Genomic DNA, 10,000 nt, shown 5'->3' with positions numbered 1-10,000 from the left:
CATTACAAATCACAAACATCAGGGCAAAAAGAAAAAAAGGTACCCGGTATATATAATTAATAAGATGACGTAAAAATAATACAAGGAATTTGTACAAAAGAAGGTACCGTATCAGTCTACTACTACTTACTATTACTACTACTACTACTAATAATAATAATAATAATAGTAGTAGTTGCTGTAGTTGCTGTAGCAGTAATAGTAGTAGTAGGACGGTGGCTTGAAAAATACTAGAGAAACACAAGCCTCATATCACAAAATAAAAAACCAAAAACCCAGCAGGGTTGGAAATAACAAAATGAGAAACATACCAGCCATATAACGAATTACACACCACGCCGCGTTCTATTATTACCAGTGTATGGTAGCCCGGCCTAAATGCATAGACTGAGGCAGCGCTGTAATCGACACCATTTATTGTATAACGAAATAAATAATAACGTTCCCATTAACTCATTTAGTAGGACGGGTATTACCGAGTGAATAAAACAGTTCTGTAGTAAGGAAAAACGCGATTCACTAACGCCTTCATTATCATCGTATGTTACTTATTTGTATTCTCAGCGAGGGTTTTCATTCAACATAAGAAACAGCCACTGAAAGCTACATATAACCCCTTCAGTACATAAACTTGCTCCTGAACTAATGGAAATCGTCTGCATATTGGAAAGGGGAAAGGGATTAAGGGGGACCACTAAACCCTTCAGAACAATGGGTCCTTTATAAGCTGAACAAATACTCTTTCAGTGGCAGGAAAAGAATGCGAGGCAGTTAACTGATTATGAGCAGCATTATACCGGTAGTTCTATTATTTTTTTCCCCTGCAACACAGAGAGGGCACGGCACGGTCTTTCTCCAGGCAGATGATCATGGTGGAGGAGGAGGAGGTTCAAAGAGAAACCAGCGCGAAGTAGCCGGGAACGTCCAGGAGGGCTACAGAATCCCATACCTCGATGGAGGCCTTAAGAGTAAAATAACTTGATTTTAGCTCATAAATGTACACATATCCCCCGTCGCTTTCATTAACTACAGGTGAGAGAAGTCACAGTAGGTGTACCGTACTAAACAATGTACTTAACAACATTACGGTATATTACAGACACCACTTTAGGGTTCACGAAAATAATTTGATGATGATTAAGCTCTAGGGTCATCTCAGGCCGCAGGTTTCTGATCCGTAAGTCACACGGAAGTACAAATCAACACACAACGGGTACTGCAGCTGTGATATATCGTGCCAATAACATGTTCGTGCGTGCCAATATTCACAAACGGCAATCACACACAGTCACAGGATTTTGGACCGCGTACACACACACACACACACACACACACACACACACACACACACACACACACACACACACATTCTCTCTCTCTCTCTAAGCCTGCCGACCAAGATCCTCTGAGTAATCAATGTGCAGTCTCCACACACACACACACACACACACACACACACACACACACACACACACACACACACACACAAATATATACATTGTCAAAAACACATTCTGCACACAAACACAGAATCTCTCGCCATCACACACACACACACACACACACACACACACACAAAATCTCTCGCCGCATGTGCAGTCACCCCCTCCCCTACACAGCCTGTATGCATTTGCGTGCGTTTGCGTGAGAGCGAGCGAGTGTGAGTGATTAATGTGAGTGTGTGAGGGAGAGGGTGAGGCTATGTTTATGTATGAAGCGCTGTTTGGCTTCCTGTGTGTGTGTGTGTGTGTGTGTGTGTGTGTGTGTGTGTGTGTGTGTGTGTGTGTGTGTGTGTGTGTGTGTGTGTGTGTGTGTGTGTGTGAGAGAGAGAGAGAGAGTGTGTGTGTGACTCGGCAGATGCAGTATACTGTGAGTACTATTAAAACATTATGTTTCAAGGAGAGAGAGAGAGAGAGAGAGAGAGAGAGAGAAAGAGAGAGAGAGAGAGAGAGACGCAGCTGCTTCCTCTTCCTCTCCTAACACTTGTCCTCTCTCTCTCTCTCTCTCTCTCTCTCTCTCCTAAACGCGTGCCCATCAAGTTATACATAAATCACAACGCGTCCACACTAAATAACTGAGATATGGTATTTTTCATGTACTTTACCCTAACAAAGATCCCTTACCCCTTTCAGCTCAGAAGATGGCCGAGTGTAGTCAGACTGGAGGGTTTATGTGACCAGTAACCAAGGAGACTCACTGCTGCCTAAAAACTAAGGGTAATCGAATTTCACGCAATTACGACTTAATATTCAACTGAAAAGGAAAATGGATGGAGACAGAATAGTTAAATAAGACTGGTGGAGATGGGTGGAGACTGCTAGAGTGACTCATACTGATTGTGGTAGGAAGTGGTGGGGAATGGAAGGGTGGAGGTAAGTTAACTGGATTGGTGGTGGTTGTGGAAGGGACCGATGGAGACTATGGACTGCTGAGGGAGATTGATGGAGATTGTTGGCGATTGTTGGAGTGACTGATATTCACTGTGGAAGGGGATGGGTGGGGTGAAGGAAGCGGGGGGGGGGAGGCAGGTAGTCTAATTTGGTGAGGGTCCAGGTCTTGTCAATGGCATTCAATTTAGTGGTTGAGGGTGATTTACTGAGAGAGAGAGAGAGAGAGAGTGAGAGAGAGAGATTGCCTAAGTGAGCTGACCTGGTGACTGAGGGATGTGACTGGAGGAAACTGAGATTACAAAACTAACGAAAACAAGATGCTGATGGTGACTGTAGGAGAGAGGGTGGAAAGACTGTTGGAGAAGACTGGAGGTACTGCTGGATACTGATTGTGGAAGAATATGGGTGGAGATTGTTGGAGAGGGTGCGGAAGGATTGTTGGAAAAGGCTTGATGCTGATTGTTGGAGATTGTGGAAGGGTGTGGTGGTGGTGGTGGTGGTGGTGGTGAAGTCATTTGGTGAGGGTCCAACACTTGTCAATGGCGTCCAATTTAGTGGCGGTACTGATTGGGAGAGAGAGAGAGAGAGAGAGAGAGAGAGAGAGAGAGAGAGAGAGAGAGCGGACGGGAATATGGAACAAATGGATCTCTCTCTCTCTCTCTCTCTCTCAAACGAGGTAATTAAACAGGAGAGTGATTTATGGTTACTTAGACGTGAGATTTGCCTAACTGATTTGTACGAGGATAAAGACCACAAGCCGTGTAAGAGTGTGTGTGTGTGTGTGTGTGTGTGTGTGTGTGTGTGTGTGTGTGTGTGTGAATAAACAAGCCGGTTGACGGATATACTGGTTAATTTAATGAATGGATGAGTATACCTGAGTGTATGTATGTAGGCAGGTACGTATGCAAGTAGGCAGGTAGGTAGGCCAGTAGGTAGGCAGGGAGGTCAGTAGGAGCGTATGTACTGCAAGAATGGGCGTGACCAGAGAAGTGCGTGTGTGAGTGAGGGTGGAGTTAACACGTGTGTGGGTGGAGTTGGCTAGGCATGGGTGAATACTGAAAGGGTACGATGAAGGGATAGGATAAAGAACAGGACAGTGGGTAAGGTGAGTGTACATGGGTGTAGGTGAGTGAGTGCAGTAGATGGGTGTAGAAAGAGGTAGGTTACTGTGTACATGGGTAGCTAGGTGCAGGTGAAGGCAGGTGAGTGGGTGAAGATGAGTAGGCAAAAGGAAGGTGTGGATCAGTGGAGGTGGGAACATGAAAGTGTAGGTGGGTGAAGGTGGGTGTAGGTGGGGACAGGTGACACAATACAGCACAGGTGGGTGTAGGTGGGGACAGGTGACACAATACAGCACAGGTGGGTGTAGGTGGGTACCAGTATACCAATAAATACATAACTAAATGGTTGCAAAATGATAAATTAAATGTGAGAGTGGAAGGTACTGATAAGTTGGGTGTACAGTATGTCCAAAATGATGATATGAATAGGTGTAGTGGTGTGGCCAGGGGACTGGTGGGTGTTGGTGGCATAGGTTGGTGTGAATAGGTGTACTGGTGTAGATCGGTGACTGGTGGGTGTAGATGGGTGTAACTGGGTGTAGGTGGGAATTTGACGGGGTGTGAGCGTGCGAGAATAAGAATGGGTTGGGCAAGAATGGCGAATGAGCATTGTTTTACGAATATGGACACACACACACACACACACACACACACACACACACACACACACAGGAGAATGGAAGGAAGAGAGTCTGAGAGGGAAAGGAGAGGCATAAAAAAAACAAACACGAAGAGAACGAATAACAGATCAGCAAAAAGGGGGGGCGTAAGAACCGAAATTATGAAGAGGAACTTAGGACTGGGTGAAAGGAAGACAGAAAGGGGGAGAGGGAGAGACGACAGGCTGATGGGGAGAAAGGGGAGAAGAGGGGGCAAGGGAGAAAAAAATAGGGGAATGGGGAGGATAAAGAGCAAAAGAGAACAAAAGGAAGAGAGAGTGAGTAGACGCGAGGGGAGGTGAAGAGAGGGGCGTGAAAGGAGAAAGGGGAGAAAAGTGGAAACGGGTTAACCACAGTGATCTGAGAAGGTGCGACCACACCACACTACACCATCCCTACCACTACCACAACCATCCCTACCGACCACATCATCAAACAGTTTCTGCCATACCATACCTTACCTAACCATAACAACCCTACTAACATCACATTCATCCATACCAACTCATACCACCAAATAGTTCCTACCATAGCTTACCAATACTATCACTACAGCATCCATCACTACTATCACTACCAAAGTAATTCCTACCATACCCTACCATACCATACCATATCATGTCAACTTTATCACACACACACACACACACACACACACACACACATACCACACACAGGTTCTCGATATTCGAATCCACTCTCTCTCTCTCTCTCTCTCTCTCGGATTACAGTACACAGCACACCAGACAGAGGGAATAACACCACTTCAAACACCCATACCACATTTCAAAGCCGGGAACTGAAGTGGAAAGGTTGTGTGTGTGTGTGTGTGTGTGTGTGTGTGTGTGTGTGTGTGTGAGAGAGAGAGAGAGAGAGAGAGAGAGAGAGAGAGAGAGAGAGAGAGAGAGCCTTTGTCCAGTTACGAATATTTGTCACCTAAACCTACCCCCTTTCCCCTCATTCTTTTCCTCTTCCCTTCCTTCCCCCCCCCTCTGTCTGTCTGTCTGTCTGTCTGTCTGTCTCTCTCTCTCTCTCTCTCAACTTCCACACTTTGACAGCCACTTATTACTGTTAACACATTATCTCAGTTCAGTAACGTTCTCTCTCTCTCTCTCTCTCTCTCTCTCTCTCTCTCTGTATGTTTGTATGTACGTATGTATATATGTATGTGCATCTGATGGATGAGAGAGAGAGAGAGAGAGAGAGAGAGAGAGAGTGCCTTTATATACTGTACGGTCGGCTAACTGGTACCGGTAAGTAAACAACTGATTACCGGTATGTGTGTGTGTGTGTGTGTGCCAGGAGGGTCTAGTGTCAGTAAATATTATCATAAAAGCAGGGAGTGTGTACTTGATCCCACTTTACTGCTTCCTGCACACGCATACATACACGCACATACTCACACACACACACACACACACACACACACACACACACACACACACACACACACACACACACACACAGCAAAACTCTACGCACTCTGCCACCCACATTTCACTAACGAAGCCGTAGCAGGAACATGGCCGAAACACCCCCTCAGAAGACATTACTCTGGTTCATACTCGAAGTATCAGCAACTGAACCCCTAATGTCTGCCTCTGTCAAATTTATTTGAGAAAGTTTATTAGGGGTCTGTCTGCTTTTTAAAATACATACATTTGGTGCATACATACATGCATACTGTACAGTGCAGACTCAAGATTACGTGTAATTGATACATACGCGTACACGATTCTATCACACACACACACACACACACACACACACACACACACACACACTGTATGGCCAACGTAAAGGTTACCTCTCTCTCTCTCTCTCTCTCTCCCTCTCTGACGTACACATACCGGTATACCAAAGTAGCCTAAATATGCGCAAGGGAATCAGTACACATCCTAACACCGTACCGTACAATATATAACAGTTTTACATATATATTTACCGTATAGAAAGAGCTACATATATGAAATTCTGACAGCCATTCAATAGTTCCATCAATTGCCCAACGCTGCACACTGTGAGGGGCGGATGGGCTCGACAAAGGAACCCCTACTCACTTGTCCCTATTCATTAACGACCCCCTCCCACAACACACAGCCTACTGGTACTATTATCCTGTCTTCCAAATCTTTTTCTGGTTTTCCTCTCCCTCCAATCACAAAAATAGGGTACCGGTAAATATTTAATGAAAAAGTACAAATACAGGCATTCTAATGTGTCAAATTCATAAATAACCGTTTTGTTTATAATTATGACAGCTCTATACACCTCCCATCAGCACATTCCCTGACGTCGTATCCTCAAAAATTAACAATAAATAACTAGCTAATTCCCTGTACTGTTTTCTACACTTCAACCAATAATAAGCGTGTCTATACGTCAGCATTTACGGCCTATACAGAACAGGTTTGCATTGCTATAGGCTGCCGTATGTGCCACCCATATGTAGACAGCTAAATTATTTACCGTATGTATAGCCTGTGTCAAAACGGTTTACTGCATGTATAAATGTAGCTTAACTGCTGGTAACATATGTATGGTATATACCTGTTGTGTGAGAATGCATAGAAGTATGGTAGGCTGTACCTATTACGTAACTACTGTATGCATTTATGTATGATAGGCTATTTACCTGTTGTGATATTATATTTAAATAACAGGACAGAGGAAGGAAAAACCAACTTACTCCATACTGTATGTGTGCATGTGAGTCCATGATAGCACGGTATGTATATTACCTAAATACGTATAAATGACATGTATAATTGGTACATGTATAGCCCAATGTTGTAGTGGTACCCATTAAATTAACCTCTATATATGCCATGTAAATTATATGTATCTTGAATAAAATAAAAGCATCTATGTATATATGTAAGCTACCATTAATCCTGTCTTTGTGTACGTAATAAACTTCCACGCACACAGATGCCAGCCACCTGACTCACACATGTGCGTAAAATATTTTGGCGTCAACATCCTATTTGCGGTTCCTGTGTGTTGTGTGTGCGTGTCCAAGCAGACACGTGTACGCAGCAACCGCACATACATACACACACACGTGCTTCTACGCCTCCAGTAACAAAAATCCACGAGTTTTTATCCGTATAAAACCGATTCCAGGATCAAATCGGCTAATCTGTAACCAAATCCGAAAATTAGGCCACCGGAATTACAGGTCTAGGATGGACTGGATTTGCTAGCCTGTTCTGCCTTAGCCTCTGTCCTGCAAACCACAAAATCCAGCCTACCTGATCATGGAGTCTCTCGGGAGGCTTCAGGTCTAGGCTTAGGGAGGCTATGAGTCGCCGTCTATAGGCTGGGTCACTGAAAAACAGCTTATCAGGTCGAGAGGGCTGGCCACGGGATGACAGGTGCACGAGCCGGAGCGAGGCAACCTCCCCTCCTCAGGCCACAAGGGTTACTGCCTGCGATTCTGCGAAAATTTCCTAGCCTGACACTCCGACCGCGACCTGAGTTGCCAGTAAGTGAAATTCCGCCGCCATTTAAATCCCTTTAAACAACGTAATCTCGCCGTCAAATTGGATCCTTATGTATCGTTAAACCGCGTCAAATTTTAAATTTAACCTATGCTGACTTCCTAGACTTGCAAGAATTTCTCCAAGCCATACCGATTCCTCACAAGACGGTCACTTAACCTCCGTTCGATTTACATTTCCTCCTGACACGATTTCTACCAGTACTTCCGGCGATCGAAAATATTTAAAACCCCACCTGTCTTAAAGAGTGTTAACGCAGCGAGCCTGTTGTGGTAATGGCTTCCGACCAACAAGAAAACAGAATAAAGAAGTGGGAAAGGAGATCTGGACCTCATTTCCATGCAAAACAGACAGGCATTAACATCCATATTCTGGGCTGGGGACAAAGGCAACAGAAAATGGCGTGAAAATTATTGTAAAATGTGGTTCTGTCGCTGTTTTTGCGTAGAAACTTTTAGCGGGCGATAAGGGGGGAGAAAACTAAAGGTATAATGCAAGAATATGAAAAGGTCAACTATATATATACATAAAAACTATTAATCTACTAAGCTTTATTGTCATTGTATAATATATCTGAGTTGCCTGAACGAACCTGTATACAGCTCATTCCATTCCATTAATCCATCTTCCCTCTCCCGTCCTTTTTCTCTTCACTCCCTCCTGCTGCTCCTCCTCCTCCTCCTCCTTCACTCTTCCTCTCCCCCTCCAGTATCACACTCCTCCAAATTTCTCCTCACCTTTTCTCCTTTCTCTTATCCTTCAATACGACCTCTTTTTTTCCTCGCTCTCTCCCCCACTCTGGCTTCTTTACCTTCACATTCATCGTTCTCCCTTTCCCGTCTTACTCTCTCCCTTCCCTTCTTTTATCAATTCCATCTTCCCCTCCTCCACTTCCATTTCTCTCTGTTCCTCTCATTTCTCCCCCACTCTCTCTTTCTATCCATTCCTCTCCCCTTACTTCCCATCCGTCACTCCAGTTCTTTTCCTTACAACTCCTTTCTCTCCCTTTCTTATCAACCTTTTCCTCTCCTTTCCCTTTCTCTCCTATTCCTTTCCCCTCCATCTCCACTTCTCCTTCCTCCTTCTTCCTTTTTTTACACCTCCCTCAGCCTTGCTCTTTCCCCTCTCATCCTTACCTCACTTTTCTCTCCCTCTTTCCCCCCCTATCCCTTTTTTCCCCGTCTTCAACCTCTTTTCCCCAATCCCCCTCCTCTCTCTCTCTCTCTCTCTCTCTCTCTCTCTCTCTCTCTCTCTCTCCTTTCTTCCTTCTCCTCCCTATTATTATTTCTTCCCGATGCTCCATCCCTCCTTCCATCCTTCCTCCACTATCCCTCTTTTCCCTCCCTTTCCCACTTCCTCTCCTACCTCCCTCCGCTCTTTTCCCCACCTCGTCATCTCTCTTCCATTCTTTACCCCCTCCTTCCCCTTCCCTCCTCTCTCCCTTTAACTCTCTCTCCATTCCTTCCCCTTTCATTCTTTCTTTCCAGCCCTTCCCATCCTCTCTCCTTCCACCCCCTCTCCTTCTTACCTACACTTCCCCCCTTCCCCATCTCTCCTTCCATCTCCATTCCATTCTCTACCCTCCCCACCTACTTTCCCTCTCCCTCTTCCTGTTCCACATCTTTCCGTTCATCCCCTTCCCTCCTTTCCCCCCTCTATTATTTTCCTCTTTCTCCATCACCCTTCTCATCTTGTCCCACTTTCTTTTCCCCATCTATTTCATCCCCTTCCCTCCCCTTCAGTCCTCTGCCCCCCCTCCCCCTCCACTACCCTTCTTTCCTTCCCTCTATCCCTCCATTACCCCTCCTTTCCCTCTCTCCCTCTACTACCCCTCCTTTCCCTCTCTCCCTCTACTACCCCTCCTTTCCCTCTCTCCCTCCACAACCCCTCCTTTCCCTCTCTCCCTCCACAACCCCTCCTCTCCCTCTCTCCCTCTACTACCCCTCCTTTCCCTCTCTCCCTCTACTACCCCTCCTTTCTCTCCCTCCCTCTACTACCCCTCCTTTCTCTCTCTCCCTCTACTACCCCTCCTTTCTCTCCCTCCCTCCCAGTTAGTGATTGTCAGAGGACGCAGTGATCATGTGCTTCCTTCTTATTGTTGTTGCTCACTCCATCAATATAGCATTTTTAACCGCCAGCTGTGAAATTTCCGATACCTACGCTATTATCTTTGCTTATGAGGTGTGTGTGTGTGTGTGTGTGTGTGTGTAATATTCTCAAACCTATATTACTATCTGTGTGTGTGTGTGTAATATTCTCAAACCTATATTACTATCTGTGTGTGTGTGTGTAATATTCTCAAACCTATATTACTATATGTGTGTGTGTGTGTGTAATATTCTCAAACCTATATTACTATCTGTGTGTGTGTGTGTGTGTAATATTCT

The sequence above is a fragment of the Coenobita brevimanus genome, chromosome 50 (genome assembly GCF_032717465.1).
Source record: "Coenobita brevimanus isolate Jiangsu-jjx chromosome 50, ASM3271746v2, whole genome shotgun sequence".
NCBI classification, from domain to species: Eukaryota; Metazoa; Arthropoda; class Malacostraca; order Decapoda; family Coenobitidae; genus Coenobita; species Coenobita brevimanus.
Note: the sequence above shows the minus strand (reverse complement) of the source record.